The sequence below is a fragment of the Trichechus manatus genome, unplaced genomic scaffold, assembly GCF_000243295.1.
Source record: "Trichechus manatus latirostris isolate Lorelei unplaced genomic scaffold, TriManLat1.0 scaffold00002, whole genome shotgun sequence".
Classification (NCBI taxonomy): Eukaryota; Metazoa; Chordata; class Mammalia; order Sirenia; family Trichechidae; genus Trichechus; species Trichechus manatus.
In genome coordinates this window covers 3,051,101-3,066,056 of record NW_004443938.1, presented here as the reverse complement: position 1 = coordinate 3,066,056, position 14,956 = coordinate 3,051,101, and positions in this window count along the sequence as shown.

Sequence of the window (14,956 nt, the reverse complement as noted above, 5' to 3'; positions counted from 1 at the left end):
CAACGATCAAGCACCATATAAGAATTAACCTAACCAAACTCATGGCCATTGAGTCGATTCCAACTCATAGCGACCCTTTGGGACAGAGCAGACCTGCCCCATAGGGTTTCCAAGGAGCAGCTGGTGGATTCGAACTGCCAACCTTTTGGTTAGCAGCCATTGCTCTTAACAAGTATGCCACCAGGGTTTCTGTATAAGAATTTGGAACATGTATATATGATTGGAAAGATGGAGAGCATTTACTGACCTGCAGGTCCCACTCTTCTCCAGGCCCCTTCAGAATATGAACATGTCCTTAGACCTTGGTACCCTCAGTGTCCAGCCCAATATACGATACTGTTGCTGTTTTTAGGTGTCATCAAGTTAGTTCCAACTTACAGTGACCCTATGTACAACAGAAAACACTGCCTGGTCCCACGCCATCCTCACAATTGTTGTTATGCTGGAGCCCATTGTAGCAGCCACTCTGTCAATCCACTGTGTCAAAAGGGTCTTCCTCTTTCTTGCTGACCATCTACTTTACCAAGCATGATGTCCTTCTCCAGGAAGTGATCCCTCCTGATAACATGTTCCCTCCTGATAACATGTCCAACGTACATGAGACGTAGTCTTGCCATCCTTGCTTGTGTGGAGCATTCTGGTTGTACTTCTTCCAAGACAGATTTGTTTGTTCTTCTGGCAGTCCATGGTATATTTAATATTCTCCACCAACACCACAGTTCAAAGGCATCAGTTCTTCTTTGGTCTCCCTTATTCATCTTCCAGCTTTCACATGTACATAAAGTGATTGAAAACACCATGGTATGGGTCAAGCGCACCTTAGTCTTCAAGGTGACTTCTTTGCTTTTAACACTTTAAAGGCATTAAACGATGCAATATATGTTACCAGAGTCCATCTTCTAAATGTATCTATGAAATACGCAGAGCAGGTCTTACCTCAATTACCAGATGAGGAAACCATGGTTCAGAATCTAGGTGTTGTCATGAAGGCATTTTGCTGATGTGATTAAAGTCCACAATCAGCTGACTCTGAGAAAAGGAGATGAGCCTAGATAATCCTGGTAGGCCTGATCCAATCAGTTGAAAGGCCTTCACAGCAAGCCTGAGGCTTCCTAGAGGAAGAAGAATTCCATCTGTGGTCTGCAGGCTCACCCCCTGCCCAGAGTTCTAGCTTCTCCTCCTGCCTCCTGCCCTGTGGGGTCTGGACTTGCTTAGCCAGCCCCACAATCACGCCAGGCAAGTCCTTGCACTAAAGCTCTTAATACATGTCTCTGATCGGTTCTGTTTTGAGTCCCTGGGTGACACAAATGGTTAAACACTCATCCACTAACTGAAAGGTTGGCGATTCGAACCCACTCAGAGGTGCTTGGAAGAAAAACCTGGCAATCTGCTTCCAAAAATGTCACAGCTTTGAAAACCCTGTGGTGCACAGTTCTACTCTGATACATGGGGTCTCTGTGAGTGGGAGTTGACGGCAACAGGTTTGGTTTTGGGGTTTTTTTGTTTTGTTTTGTTTTTAATTGTTCTCTGGTTGAACCCTAAATGACACAGATTTTGGTAACAGAAGTGGAGAGAAAAGCAAAATGGCTGGAAGCTGAAAACCAGAACAAAGAAGAGAGGAAGACTCTGAGTTCTATTCTGCACCTGAGAAATATTGCTGGGAATTCTGCAGAAACTTTTAGAAGAATTTAAAAACATCTCTGTCATTGAAGGGTGTGGTGTGGGATGGGCCAGAGCTTGAGCCCGGGTCTAAGGACGGAGGAAGCACCGACAACCACGGTGACTCGTGACGGCTGCTGCTGTCTGTGTCTGTTCCTATGACCCATGCTTGTCCTTGTGGATGGCGCCAGGAGGGGGACTCAGACCAGGGGCTATGAACCTCTAGAAGTCCGTGGATAGCGGAAGAAACGTCTCCATTCGAGCGGTAAATCACCTGCAGTTAAACACGTTTTGAGCTTGTTAAACGTGTTGTTGTTGTTAGGTGCTGTCAAGCCAGTTCCCACTCACAGCGACCCCGTGGACAACAGAAGAGAACACCGCCTGGTCCCGCGCCATCCTCACCATCATTGTTATGCTTGCGCCCATGTGGCAGCCACACTGTCAATCCATCTCGTTGAGGGTCTTTTTCTTTTTCCATGACGCTCTACTTTACCAAGCATGCTGTTCTTCTCCAGCAAAGTCCATGAGAGGAAGTCTCACCATCCTCACTTCCAAGGAGCACTCTGGCTGTACTTCTTCCAAGACAGATTTGTTTGTTCTTCTGGCAGTCCATGGTGTATTCAATATTCTTCGCCAACACCACAACTCAAAGGTGTCAATTCTTCTTCTGTCTTCCTTATTCATCGTCCAGCTTTCACATGCATATGAGGTGACTGAAAACACCGTGGTTTGGGTCAGGAGCACCTTAGTCCTCAAAGTGACATCCTTGCTTTTGAACGCTTTATCACAGATTTGCCCAATGCAATGCATCATTTGATTGTCAAGCATAAGCGGTTCCAGTGCCCCCCCATCTGTCCGTTTGTCACGTTGTAGTGACTTGCTAGGCCACCATATTACAAATCACAGCAGGGCCATCCATGGTGGCCAAGGTTCAATGGAGCTTCCGGACTAAGACAGACTAGGAAGAGAGGCCTGACGAGCTACTTCCAGAACTCAGCCAAGGAAAACCCAATGGATCACAACGGAACCCTGTCTGATACAGTGCTGGAGGATGCACCCCTTGGGTTGGAAGTCACTCAAAATATACAGCGACCACTGCAGTATACTCAATACATCGTGAAGACGGTGCAGGACTGGGCAGCGATTCATTCTGGTGTACGTGGGGTCACCATGAGTTAGAGCCGACTTGACAGTAACTAATAACAACAAACAATTTCAAAGAAAGTCCCTAACCTACTCCCCAGCCAGCCTCCAAGCAGCTGTCTGTGCCCGAAGCCACCAATACGCAGAGCTGCTCTTCTGTGAAGCCCCTGGTTTGGATGCAGAGGTCAGTGTGTATACGCATGTGTGCCCGGTCCTGGGGACACCTTATACAGCTCTTTTCAGATCCTCATACCTGTGAGGTTGCCCCTGCCACCAGAAAAAGAAAAAAAAAAAAAGAAAAAGAACCACCATTGTTTATTCTTGGAAGGCGCATGATTCACTCACTTCCCCAGCACAAATGGTAAACCCTCCAGGCTGTTCTGTGGTTTCTGCTTCAGAACCCCGAAGTTTCAGACAGGTTTGAATTCCGTGGTCACTGTGAGGTTTCAAATTCTGTGCACCCTGGCTGTTAGGGGAGATCACAGTCTGTCATTCTGTGTTAAACTGAGCAGGCACTTTTAAGGGGGCTATGGGGACAACCCAAGGTGAGGAATGTGTACGGGCCGGCCCACTGAGCCTTAACAGAGCCTGTCACAGACGAGAACACGGAAGCCCAGCATACTCAGTGGTTGTTGAAGGGCCCACAGCAGGCAGAAGCTGGGCTGAGGACAGTCTCACAGGCCCCAGAGGTGAGAGGCTTTGCGTGGCAAAGAGACTGTAGCTCAGGGAAAGGCCGAAGCATCCAAGACCGTGGCACGTGAGATGGGACCGAGCAAGGTCAGAACCCCGAGTGCGGTGCCCCCTCCAGCCCAGCCCAGTGCTGCCCGCCAAGATCACCCTGAGCACCGCCAGCTTCACCAGGCCTGCGAGAGCCTAAGGCCTGCTGGCCCACATCAGGGTGGTGTGCATGTGCTAGGAGGGAATTCCAGGCGTTTCTGAGGGATTTCCTGTGAGCCTGTTGTCAGGGGGCTGGTTGGGCACAGTTATCTCTTTGTTCAGCATCTGATGACAAGGTCTCCTTCTCTTCCTCTGCGTATAGCATCACACCTCAGATAAGGAGGAAGAAGGGCATGGGGCTTGAGGTGCTCACTCCCCTTCTCATTTGGCCAGCTATGGCCTAAGTCTACATTTTCAGATCGCAACGTCAGCATGGTAGCTCAGGAAATCCGCTGCTGCTCTCCTGCTGATCGTGTAAGTTAGCCCTGCCCCCAGAAAGGACTGTTTGAAAGATCGTTATCAAACAGTGTCACAGGAGGATGTCTGGACTCAGAGCCAGGGGACCTGTGTCCCAGCCCCAACCTCGCCCTGAGATGCCTGCAGGACTCAGACAAGTCATCCCGCTTCTGGGAGCTTCCGCATCCTCTTCTGTAAAACATGGGTGCAGGACGCAGGGCGGAATGCCACCCACGGGCCTGTTTGCATGTCAATATTTTAAAATTATGAAATTTTGTGTAAAATTCCAAATGCCTGGCTTCTCTTTATAAAGCTATTTTAGAGCTCTGGCCATCCAGACTCCTTCCTTCCTGTTTGTGATGGGCCTGGGCGTCCAGCCCACAGGAGCCTCCCATTTCCTGAGTTCTGGAGGGTACTGCAGGTCCCAGCCTTCACCCTGCCACCCCGCAGCCCCCACCAGCACTGACCTTCTATGACGCCCCAATTCTGACCCGTCACCATCAGTTATGGATCGAAAAAATGTGTGTTGTAAATCCTAACCTCTACGCCTGAGGTTATAATCCCATTTGGGAATGCGCTGTCTTTGTTATGCTAAAGAGGCAGGATTGGTGTAGGGTGTATCTTGAGTCAATCGCTTTTCAGATATAAAAGAGATTAAACAGGCTAGCAGAGAAGAGATGGGGCAAGACAGATGTCAAGACACATGGAGATCTCCAAGGAACCAGGAAGCAGAAGTTCAAGAGATAAGGACCTTCCTCCAGAGCCGACAGAGAAAGAAAGCCTTCCCCTAGAGCCAGCGCTCTGAATTCAGACTTCTAGCCTCCTAAATTGTGAGAAAATAAATTTGTTTGTTAAAGCCGTCCACTTGTGTTATTTCCTATACAGCAGCACTAGAAATGGTAAAGTAGAGGATCGACAAAAAAAAGGAAGACCCTCAACAGGATGGATTGACACAGTGGCTACAACAATGGGCTCAAACATAGCAAAGATTGTGAGAATAGTGCAGGATCAGGCAGTGTTTCATTCTGTTGTACATGGGGTCTCTATGAGTTGGAACCGACTCCAAGGCACCTAACAACAACAACAGTACTAGATAACTAAGACAGAAATTGGTACCAAAGGAATGAGGTGCTGCTCTAACAGATACCTAAAATGTGGAAGTGGTTTTGGAACTAAGTAATGGATGGAGACTGGAAGAGTTTTAAGTTGCCTAATACTAAAAGCCTAGATTGCCTTGAGCCTAGGCGCTTCTACCAAGAGACTGTTGGTAGAATTATGTACGTCAAAGGCGATTCTGATGAGAGCTCAGAAGGACGGGAGGAGAGCGATAGAGAAAGTCTCTATCGTCTTAAAGAATACGTATGGCACCAACAACAGAATGTTGCTAGAAATGTGGATGTCAAATGTGCCTCTGGTGAGACTTTGAAAGCAAATGATGAACATGTGATTGGACAATGAAGGAAGGGTGATGCTTTTTATGCAGTGGTAAAGAACTTGTCTGAATTATGTTCAAATGTTTGGTGGAGGGTAGAACTTGTAAGTGATGAACTTAGATATCTGGCTGGGGAGATTTCTAAACAAGATCTTAAAGGGGCTGGTGGTTTCTCCTTGCTGCTTATAGTAAAATGGCTTATAGAGGAAAGAAATGGACTTAAAAATGAACTGTGTAAAATGAAAACAGAACCTAAATATTTGGAAAATTCTGTTGCACAGACTAAGGACATATGTCCTAGAATGTTTACCAAGGACACGGCTATAAAATCTTTTGTTAAAGAGATTAAGCCTTTGACTGGTGGATCTAACCCACTACTACCACAGAAAACCTATCAGCTTAGATGAAGGGGACAGAGAAAGAATGAAAGGAAAGAACGCCGCCGTCTGCCTCTTGGAATTCTACAGGCAGGAAACAGACCAAAGGATCTACATCTGTTGTCCTCCAAGAAAAGAAAAGGACCAACCCTGGAGCAGCTCAGAGATCAGCAGAACTGCTGGAAGGAACATGGGAAGCAGGGCCTTCTAGGTTTCAAAGGGTGGGGCCAGGGCCTCTGGGGTGTTAAAGGGTAGAGTCTCAGCCTCCTGGGATTTAAAGAGTCATAACTTCAACTCAGTTCTGGAGTGTGAGGCTGCCATTCAATTTGGCCAAGAGGATGGGGCCGATGTCCAAAGCTGAGCGGGCAGGGCTGCCATCACCCAGGGGCAGAAGAATGGGGCCTGCCAGGGCCGAGGGGGTGGGGCTGCCACTCAGACAAAGAGAATGAGGCCGCCCAAAGCCAAAGGAGCAGAGTTACCTGTCATCACAGGGCCAAGGGACTTCTGCCCAGAATCCAGAGGGCATGGCCAACACCCAGAGACCGGAGGGCAGAGCCCTTGCCCGGATGGCCCCAAAGAACAGAGAAATTATTTCCAAGCCTTGAGAGCTAATGTGAATTGTTCTGTTGGGTCTGGGACTTGCTTGGTGCCTGTTAGCCCTTCTTTCCCTCCATTTTCTCCCATGTGTAATAGAAATGTCTACCTTGTGCCTGTTCCACTATTGTACTTTGGAAACAGACAACTTGTAGTCTAGACTTCACAGGTTCTCAGGTGAAGAGGAATTTTGTCCCTGGATAGAATATGCCTAAAGTTTCATCCATATTTGATTTGGATGATTCAGGAGATGAGATTTCTGGACTTGGAGTTGCTTTAAGATTTTTAGGATGATGTGATGGGGTGAATGTGTTTTGCATGTGGCAAGGACATGAAATTTGGGGGGCCAAAGGGTGGAATGTTGTGGATTGAATTGTGCCCCTAAAAATACGTGTTGTAAATCCTAACCTCTATGCCTGAGGTTATAATCCCATTTGGGAATGGGTTGCCTTTTGTTATGTTAATGAGACAGGATTAGTGTAGGCTGTCTCTTGAGTCAGTTCCTTTTGACATATAACAGGGATTAAACAACCCAGAAGTGAAAGGATGGGAAAGATAGACGCCAAGACACATGGAGATCTCCAAGGAACCAGGAAGCAGAAGCTGAAGACGCGAGGATCTTCCCCCAGAGCAGATAGAGAAAGCCTTCCCCTAGAGCCAGCGCTCTGAATTTGGACTTCTAGACTCCTAAACTGGCAGAAAATGAATTTCTGTTTATTAAAGCTGCCCACTTGTGGCGTTTCTGTTCTAGCAACGCTAGGTGACTAAGACACCTTCCCACACAATGGCAACCCCCTGTGGACGAGAGTGAGCCGCTGGATTCGGGGAAGCAAGAAGGAGCAACTCCACTTCCAGGGAAAATGCTTGCACTATATTTTCCACAGAGAAACCAACGGTAAGAATTCTGAGCGGGCTGAAAGTCTGCTGCTAACACCATGGAAATGAAACGGAGACTTTCTTGACTGACACACCCAAAGAGTGCCATCACTTACAGGCTTTGAATTCCTCGATGCTTCTGAGCTGCCAAAGACCCCCGTGGGATTCTGAGGAGGGCGAAAAGTTCACAAGGGTACCGAGAAAACCAGTACCAGTTGCCATGGCGTCAACTCCAACTCGCGGCGACCACATGTGTGTGCCAGAGTGGAACTGTGCTCCAGAGGGTTTTCAATGGCTGATTTTTCAGAAGTAGATCTCCAGGCCTTTCTTCCTGAGGCACCTCCGGATGGACTCGAACCACCAACCTTTTGATTAGTAGCCAAGGGCGTTAACCATTTGCGCCACCCAGAGACTCCCCCAAAGGCTGGGCCTCCCCGCCCCCTCCACCGTTTGGAGCCTGGAGGAAATGTTTTTCAAGGAAGAGCTTGGGGGTAGCACGAGGCCCGCCCAGTGCCAGGCCTCCCTTCACAATTGGCAAAGAGCAGTGGGCTGGAAAGCTGACAGAGCTGCTTTAACCGGATATTTGATTAAGTGGCTCCTGCTTGTTTGGAATATTTTAGTGATTGGATTTCACAAGACTTGGGCTCTGGGGCTTTGTGAGTGAAGAGTAGCAATTCTGGAAACAGCCTCAACAACAGCGTGGGAAGAGAGCAGCCGCCCTCCGGCACACCCCTCCCGAGTCCCTCACAGCCCCGCTTAGCTGGCACCCTTCTCCTCTGTCCCATTCCTGAGGGCACACCATACTGCATTCACCCACAACAGCCTTCATCCCTCTGTGGTCTCTCTGCAATCTCCGAGTCCTGGGGGCTTAGCCTTCCGGGCTGAGTGTTCCCGCCACCCTCAGCACACGTGGGAACCGTGGACAGCCTGCCTGGGTGCCATGTTGGGCCGGGTGGACGCAGGGGCTCTGGTCTGGGTGCCCTGCGGCTGACTGGCCTCGTTTCTGGGAACGTACGATGGCAGAGTGAGCGGCGGTGAGAAAGGTGAACCCCATCTGACTTTTCGTGCTTGGCCTGAAGCAAGTGAATGTTCTCCAGGTGGATACATTATTGATGGGTGTGTTATAAATCTTTTAACAAAATAAATAATGTATTTAGAACAGTCAGTTTGTGTCTGTTTACCGACTGCGTAGGTAAATGTTGTACCAAAACAAAGTGAAAATGGTCTTTTTGAGTTAACACAGAGTTTGAGTAAAAAGACAAGGAGTTCTTATTTTAAGACGCTTGAAGTTTTTATTGTGTCGACTAATGTCCACACTGTGGGGGAAAAAAAAGGAAAACAAAGGAAGAGGCAGAGAGGGAGGGGAGGAGGGGGAGATGCAACCTCTTTCCCTTAATTCCCAGTATTCACACACTCGGGTGAGTGTGTGTGAGAAATAGATTCCCAGGTGTGCGTGTGTGTGTACGTGTTTGTATGTCACAGGCTCCGAAGTCTGTGGATATGCGTACATGTTTGTGTGCGTCATAGGCTCTGAGCTGTGTATACATGTGTGTCTGTGTGTGTCATAGACTCCAAGCTGTGTGCACGTGTATTTGCGTGTTGGTTGGAAAGGAATTGTGGGTGGGGAAGAGAGAGTGCCAGACCACGTGTCCCCATCTTCCCGGGTGGGAAACAAGCATCCTTCACGGCTACCGGGCTGCTCGCGTCCCGAGGGCAGGCACCGTGGACGGTTGGCTCCAGGCAGAGATCCAAGCCTGGAGTTAAACAGAACTCGCAGCACACAGCCAGCAGTTACTGAGTCACTGTCTTCTGTCCCTGCTGGTGAAATGCGATTTAATTCAGTTCACTGAGCATGTATTGAGCACCCAGTGGTGCCATCTGTTCGGTGAAGCAGCAGGTCCTGAGCACCAGTGATGGAGCAGCACTGAGCTGGACTCTGGGCCCCACAGGGCACGAGCAGAGGGGGGCCCAGAGCTGAGGGTGAGCTACCGCAACAGCCAACTGCCCTCCGAAAGCAGGAAGGCACCACGGCCAGCTTGGTCTCAGGGGGGTTTCAGAGGAGAGAGGGGTGCGCCCAGGACACCTGAGTCCACGTCCTCCATGACTCACAGCCTCTTCCTGGAGGCCAGGAGCCTTCGGCCTGCAGTTCCCCTGGAACTAGAATGCACCCCACTTCTGAAGCGCCGCCACTGCATCAGCGATGTCTTCCCGGAGCCCGGGAGCAAAGGCTCTCTGATGTGACCCCACCTGAGAAGGCTGGTCCTCCAGACATACCAGGTGCACAGCAGATTCAGCTCCAGTGGAGCCAGCGTCCCGGACAGGGTCCTGCCGGCGTGACCCACAGCTGCGCAAACGAGTGAACCACCCGGACAGGGTCCTGCCGGCGTGACCCACAGCTGCGCAAACGAGTGAACCACCGGGACAGGGTCCCCTTCACTGCAGAGACAGCAGGATGAGGGCAGTGGACAAGGAGGCTCCGTGATTTATTTCATTAGAAGCGCGAAACACTCAGTGAGGCGCGCAGTTTCCTGGCCTAGTAAACTGTTTCTAGGCTGCTTTCATCCGTAGGGAAAGGCACACCCATCAGAAGGCTATTAAAGATGAGCTGAGGGCAGGCCTCAGGGAGGGTTGGAGCTCCAGAGACGGTGCGCAAAAATGTACCTGTTCCTGTTGGTGCGCATTTTTCAGGGAGAAGGCCTGTGGCTTTTCAGACTTCCAAAGAGTTTTTTCTTTTTTCATTGTACTTCAGGTGAAGGCTTACAGAACAAATAGTTTCTCGTGAAACAGTAATACACACATTGTTTTATGACATTGGTTAACAACCCCACAACATGTCAACCCTCTAACTTCTCAACCTTTTTTTTTGGTGAAAATACACATAGCCAAAGATACACCGTCTCAAAAATTTCTACGTGCACAGTTCAGTGACATTGACTACGCTCTTCCAATTGTGCTGCTATTCTCACTTAAGATGAAGGCTTACAGAACAAAAGAGTTTCTCATTTAACAGTTACTACACATGTTGCCCTGTGACAATGGTTAACAATCTCACAACACAGCAACAATATCCTTACTCAACCTTGGGTTCCCTACAGACTTCCAAAGAGTTTTGCTGTCCCAAGAGGTTAAGAACCCAGTTTTAGAACACTTTCTTGTGTTTTGCGCAACAGGGAAAGTATTATAGACGTAGAAGACTTATATTCTTCAGTCTAAACTCACTTCAGTGGCTGCTTCTAGAAACTTCTTTGTAAAAAGCAAAGGTGAGTGCATCAGAATGCATCCGTGTAAGCAGAGGTTTATTTTAAAATCATTCTTCCTGAGTATGTGGGAACTCTTGGTACTTTATGCTGGATTTTTCTGTAAACCTAAAACTGCTCTAAAAAATAAAGTCTATTCATTTTAAAATACCATTCTTTACTTTTAAGACCTTTGAAGAAGAAAAAAAAGCTAAGAATTTGTATTTTTAAATCAATCACATAAATGGCTACATGGTTTAATTCTATACTCACCATGGGATTGCAAGTTTATTAAAAGTTTCCTCCCCCACCCCCACACTTTCTATTTAGACTATTATGATGTTAGGGAAGAATCTTGAATATACGATGGACTGCCAGAAGAACGAATAAATCTCTCCTGGAAGACGTACAGCCAGAATGCTCCTTGGAAGCAAGGATGGCGAGACTTTGTCTCACATACTTTGGACATGATATCAGGAGGGACCAGTCCCTGGAGAAGGACATCATGCTTGGTAGAGGGTCAGCAAAAAAGAGGAAGACCCTCAAGGAGATGGATTGACACAGTGGCTGCAACAGTGGGCTCAAGCATAGCAATGATTGGGAGGACGGTGCAGGACCGCGCAGCGTTTCGTTCTGTCGTACGCAGATACGGTCGCTATGAGTCGGAGCCAACTCGAAGGCACCTAACAACAGCAACGATCATTTTTACCCAATCACGAGTAGGATCAGTTTTCAGACTCTCCCATATCCTTTGAAAAGAATTTGTACATTTCCCTCCGTTTAAAAGAAAATACTATTTTGACATGTAAAATCAGCCTTAGCATCTTTTTTTAATTAGAAATACAAAATAATCCACAATGCACAAGCCATATGACCTTCAGAAAATTACCTAACCTCGCTGAGTATGTGTCCTTACCTGTAAGAGGAGAATGTTGTTACCCACCCCAGAATCCCTGAGTGGCACAAACAGTTAATGCGCTCAACTGCCAACCCAAGGGTTGGAGGTGAGCCCACCCAGAGGGCCCTTGGAAGAAAGGCCTGGCAATCGGCTTCTGAGAAACCAGCCACTATAAGTCCTGTGGAGCACAGCTCTGCTCAGACACACGCAGTGTCTCCGGGAGTCGGGGTAGACTTGGCGGCAATTGCTGATTGCGTGGTTATAGCCCACCCCCAGGAAAGCTGTTTTGAGACTAAATTAGGTGAAGCAAGCGGAAGAAGTGCTCGTTTTCCTTTGTGACCCTGATCATCTTCCCGTTTTTATCCAGGAATTGAGAAAGTCCAGACTTCCCTGGTAGTGCAAGCTGTTTGCGCTCAGCTACTAACCCAAAGTTTGCTGGTTCAAACCCACCACCTAAGAAAGGCCTGGCAATCTGCTTCTGTAGAGATTGCAGCCAAGAAAACCCCTGAACGCTCTACTCTGTAACACCTGGGGTCGCCATAGGTCAGCAAAACTCAACGGCAACAGGTTTGGTTTTTTTCTTTGCTTTGCTTTGCTTTCTGGTTTTTAAACCACCACAGCACCCTAATTTTCCCAACTTTTATACATTTCGAATGGCGAACTCTTCGCGTCTGAGAACTCTTGTGTTGGCCCCTGCTGTCCGTCTCTCAGCTTGGAGAGGCGCTGAGGCCGTGGGCCTGGCTGGGGCTCTCTAGGGCTGACTCTGGCCAGCGTCCCTGGAAGGATGCTGGCTGCCGAGCTGGGAAGGCCGGCCTCCGTCAGGTCAGCAGCCTGCTGGGTGGCTCACCGACCACCATGCTCATGGAAGGCCTTTGCCCATCACCTGGGACGCCTCACTCATCACTCATCACCATGCTGAGCTAAGGGAAAGAGTCGCTGAACCTGTTTTTCTGCTTGCTGCATCAGCTGGGGGAGAGGCAGGGACTTTTGTTTGTTATTTCAGGAGTAAGCTGCATAGGAGACTAAGGTTAGTTGGAGCTTGACAGCTATCAATGGACTGATCTAAACCGATGCAGGGATTTTACCATCCTAATAACACAGCGAAAGAGAGGAAGGCCTTTAAGGAGATGATTGACACAGAGGCTGCAACAAGGACGGCGCGGGACGAGGCAGTGTTGCTTCCTGTTGTGGGTGGGGTCACCATGAGTGGGAACCGACCCGACAGCACCTAACAACAACAATAACGCACACCACCACCCATCTGCCACTTGGGTGGCTTGCGTGTTACCGTGATGCTGAAAACTATGTCACCGGTATTTCAAATACCAGCAGGGCCACCCATGGTGGACAAGTTTCACTGGAGCTTCCAGACTAAAGCAGACTAGGAAGAACGGCCTGGCAAGCTACTGAAAATTAACCAATGGAAACCCTATACATCACAACAGAATATTGCCCACTATAGTGCTGGAAGATGGACTCCCCCGGTGAGAAGGCTCCAGCACACCAACGACTGTGACAGCAACACAGGACCGGGCGACATTTCACTCCAGTGTGAATGGGGCCACTGTGAGCCGGAGCTGACTCAACGGCCGCTAACAGCAATAACAATAACACGGAATTTCAGAAAAGATGGGTGAGTCCTTTGATCAGCGTGCCAAGAGTTGATAAAATAGATACGTATTTTATGAACAATTGTTCTCCATTCCAGCCAGCCTTCTGGTCGTGTCATCCAAGCCCCTCAGCAGACATGTGAAGCCACAAACAGTGTTGGTAGCTTTTTGTTTGTTTCTTGTACGTCCTTTCTCTTGTCTTCCCTTCTCTTCCTTCCCTCCTCCTCTGCCATCTTCTCGGACATGGTCCTAGCACTCTGCCCCCTTCTCCACCACGTTCTTCTGGGTGAAGACACTTGGGCCGCGCCCAGCCTCTGTGGGCCTTAACATCTCAGACCGGATGTGGCCTAGCCCTTTACCTGGGTGATGGCAGATCGGATTTCTCTTTCCAAACTCCCAAATCTCAGATCTGAGCTAGCCAGCTTTCTCTCCTTAGCAACCAGTGTTGGAAAAATCGCTCCCTTTTTGGGAAGGAAGCTCAGAAATCTCACTGGGAAGTTTACATCTGGAAGGGGCATTCAACGGCATCTATTTCAGCAATTCCTAATCATTTTTGGCTTCAAGAGCCCTCGTCTGTTATTTTGGCAATAGCTGGCTGTCTGCTCACCAGGGAAAAAGTGTATGCGAGCCCACCCACCCACACACACCCACACACACACACACACACACATGCTGCGTGTAATGTCAGCAGTCCACGGATGACGAAGGGACTGCCACAGGCCTGAGGCATGAGACGCCTGCTGTACCAGCCCTGGAGGATGGCGGAGGAGCTGGGCGAGGCCCAGGGAGGGCAGGGGACCCTGGCCTTCTCTGTCACCTCTGAACCCGCTTCCTCATCTGTACCATGAGGTGACAGGACGAAGCTGACTCTCAGCCTCCTCAGCTCCACTTTTCTTGTGACTCACCAGGCGCATTGGTCTCCGAGGGCTGCTACGGGACAGCATCACACGCAGACAGCTTGTCAGAACAGAAACGCATTGTCTCGTCGCTTGGGAGGCCGGGAGCCTACCGTCAGGGTGTCGGCCGTGTTGATTCCCTCTGAGGCTCTGAGGGAGAACCTGTCCCTCGCCCTCTCCGGGCTTCTGGCGATGGCCGGGCATCCTCAGTGTTGGCTGGCTCGTAGCCCGTCACTGATCTCTGCTTGTCTCCGGTCCCCATCCCTGCCGTCTCCGAGGCCGTCTTCCATCTCTCTGTCTATTGTCCTGTATAGGACACCGTGCAGGTGGGATTAGGGCCCACCCTGTGCCACCGTGACCTCATGTTAGCTTAGCTGATAACACCTTCAAAGGCCCTATTTCCAGACGAGGTCACGCTCACAAGTATGGGGTTGGGGCTTCAACACGTTTTTTTTTTTGGGGGGGAACACAATTCGGTCCATTGCACCCAGTATCACACTTCACGCAAGTTCGTGTCAGAGACGGGGTCACAGCAGGTCCTGGACAGTGGCCCTCTGCCCGCTGTATCCATGCTTCCCCGTGGCTTTGCACCCCGTGAGTGGGAAGCGGCCTTTCCTCCCTACTCTGCTCACCCCCAGTTAACAAAGCGAGCGTGCTCCAGTACACAAGGACGTCAGCCAGGTTTTTCCGCTTGTGTCCAGAGAAAACAGATTCTGAGTGCCACAGACGTGTTACAAAACCTTCCAGGGAAAATGAAGACGGTAGTGAAGAAACTTAAACCATCAACAAATAAGGTTTGAAGGCATCGCGAATCTCCGAAATAAAAGATCAAAACTAACTTCAGTCCCCAAGGCGGTCTTCAGTATTTTTGTAGGTTGCGACATCTCCAAAAATGCAAAGCTAGCACAGATTCAAAAGCGTGTCTCTCCCCTGGCCCAGTGGCAGCTCCTCCCTGAGGACTGACCCATGGAGGGTCCATGACGTGGGGTCTGGTAGGAAGAATGTTCTGGAGGTCCAGAGACAGAGCAACCTTATCAGCTAGCACGGCTTGTTTTTATTTAG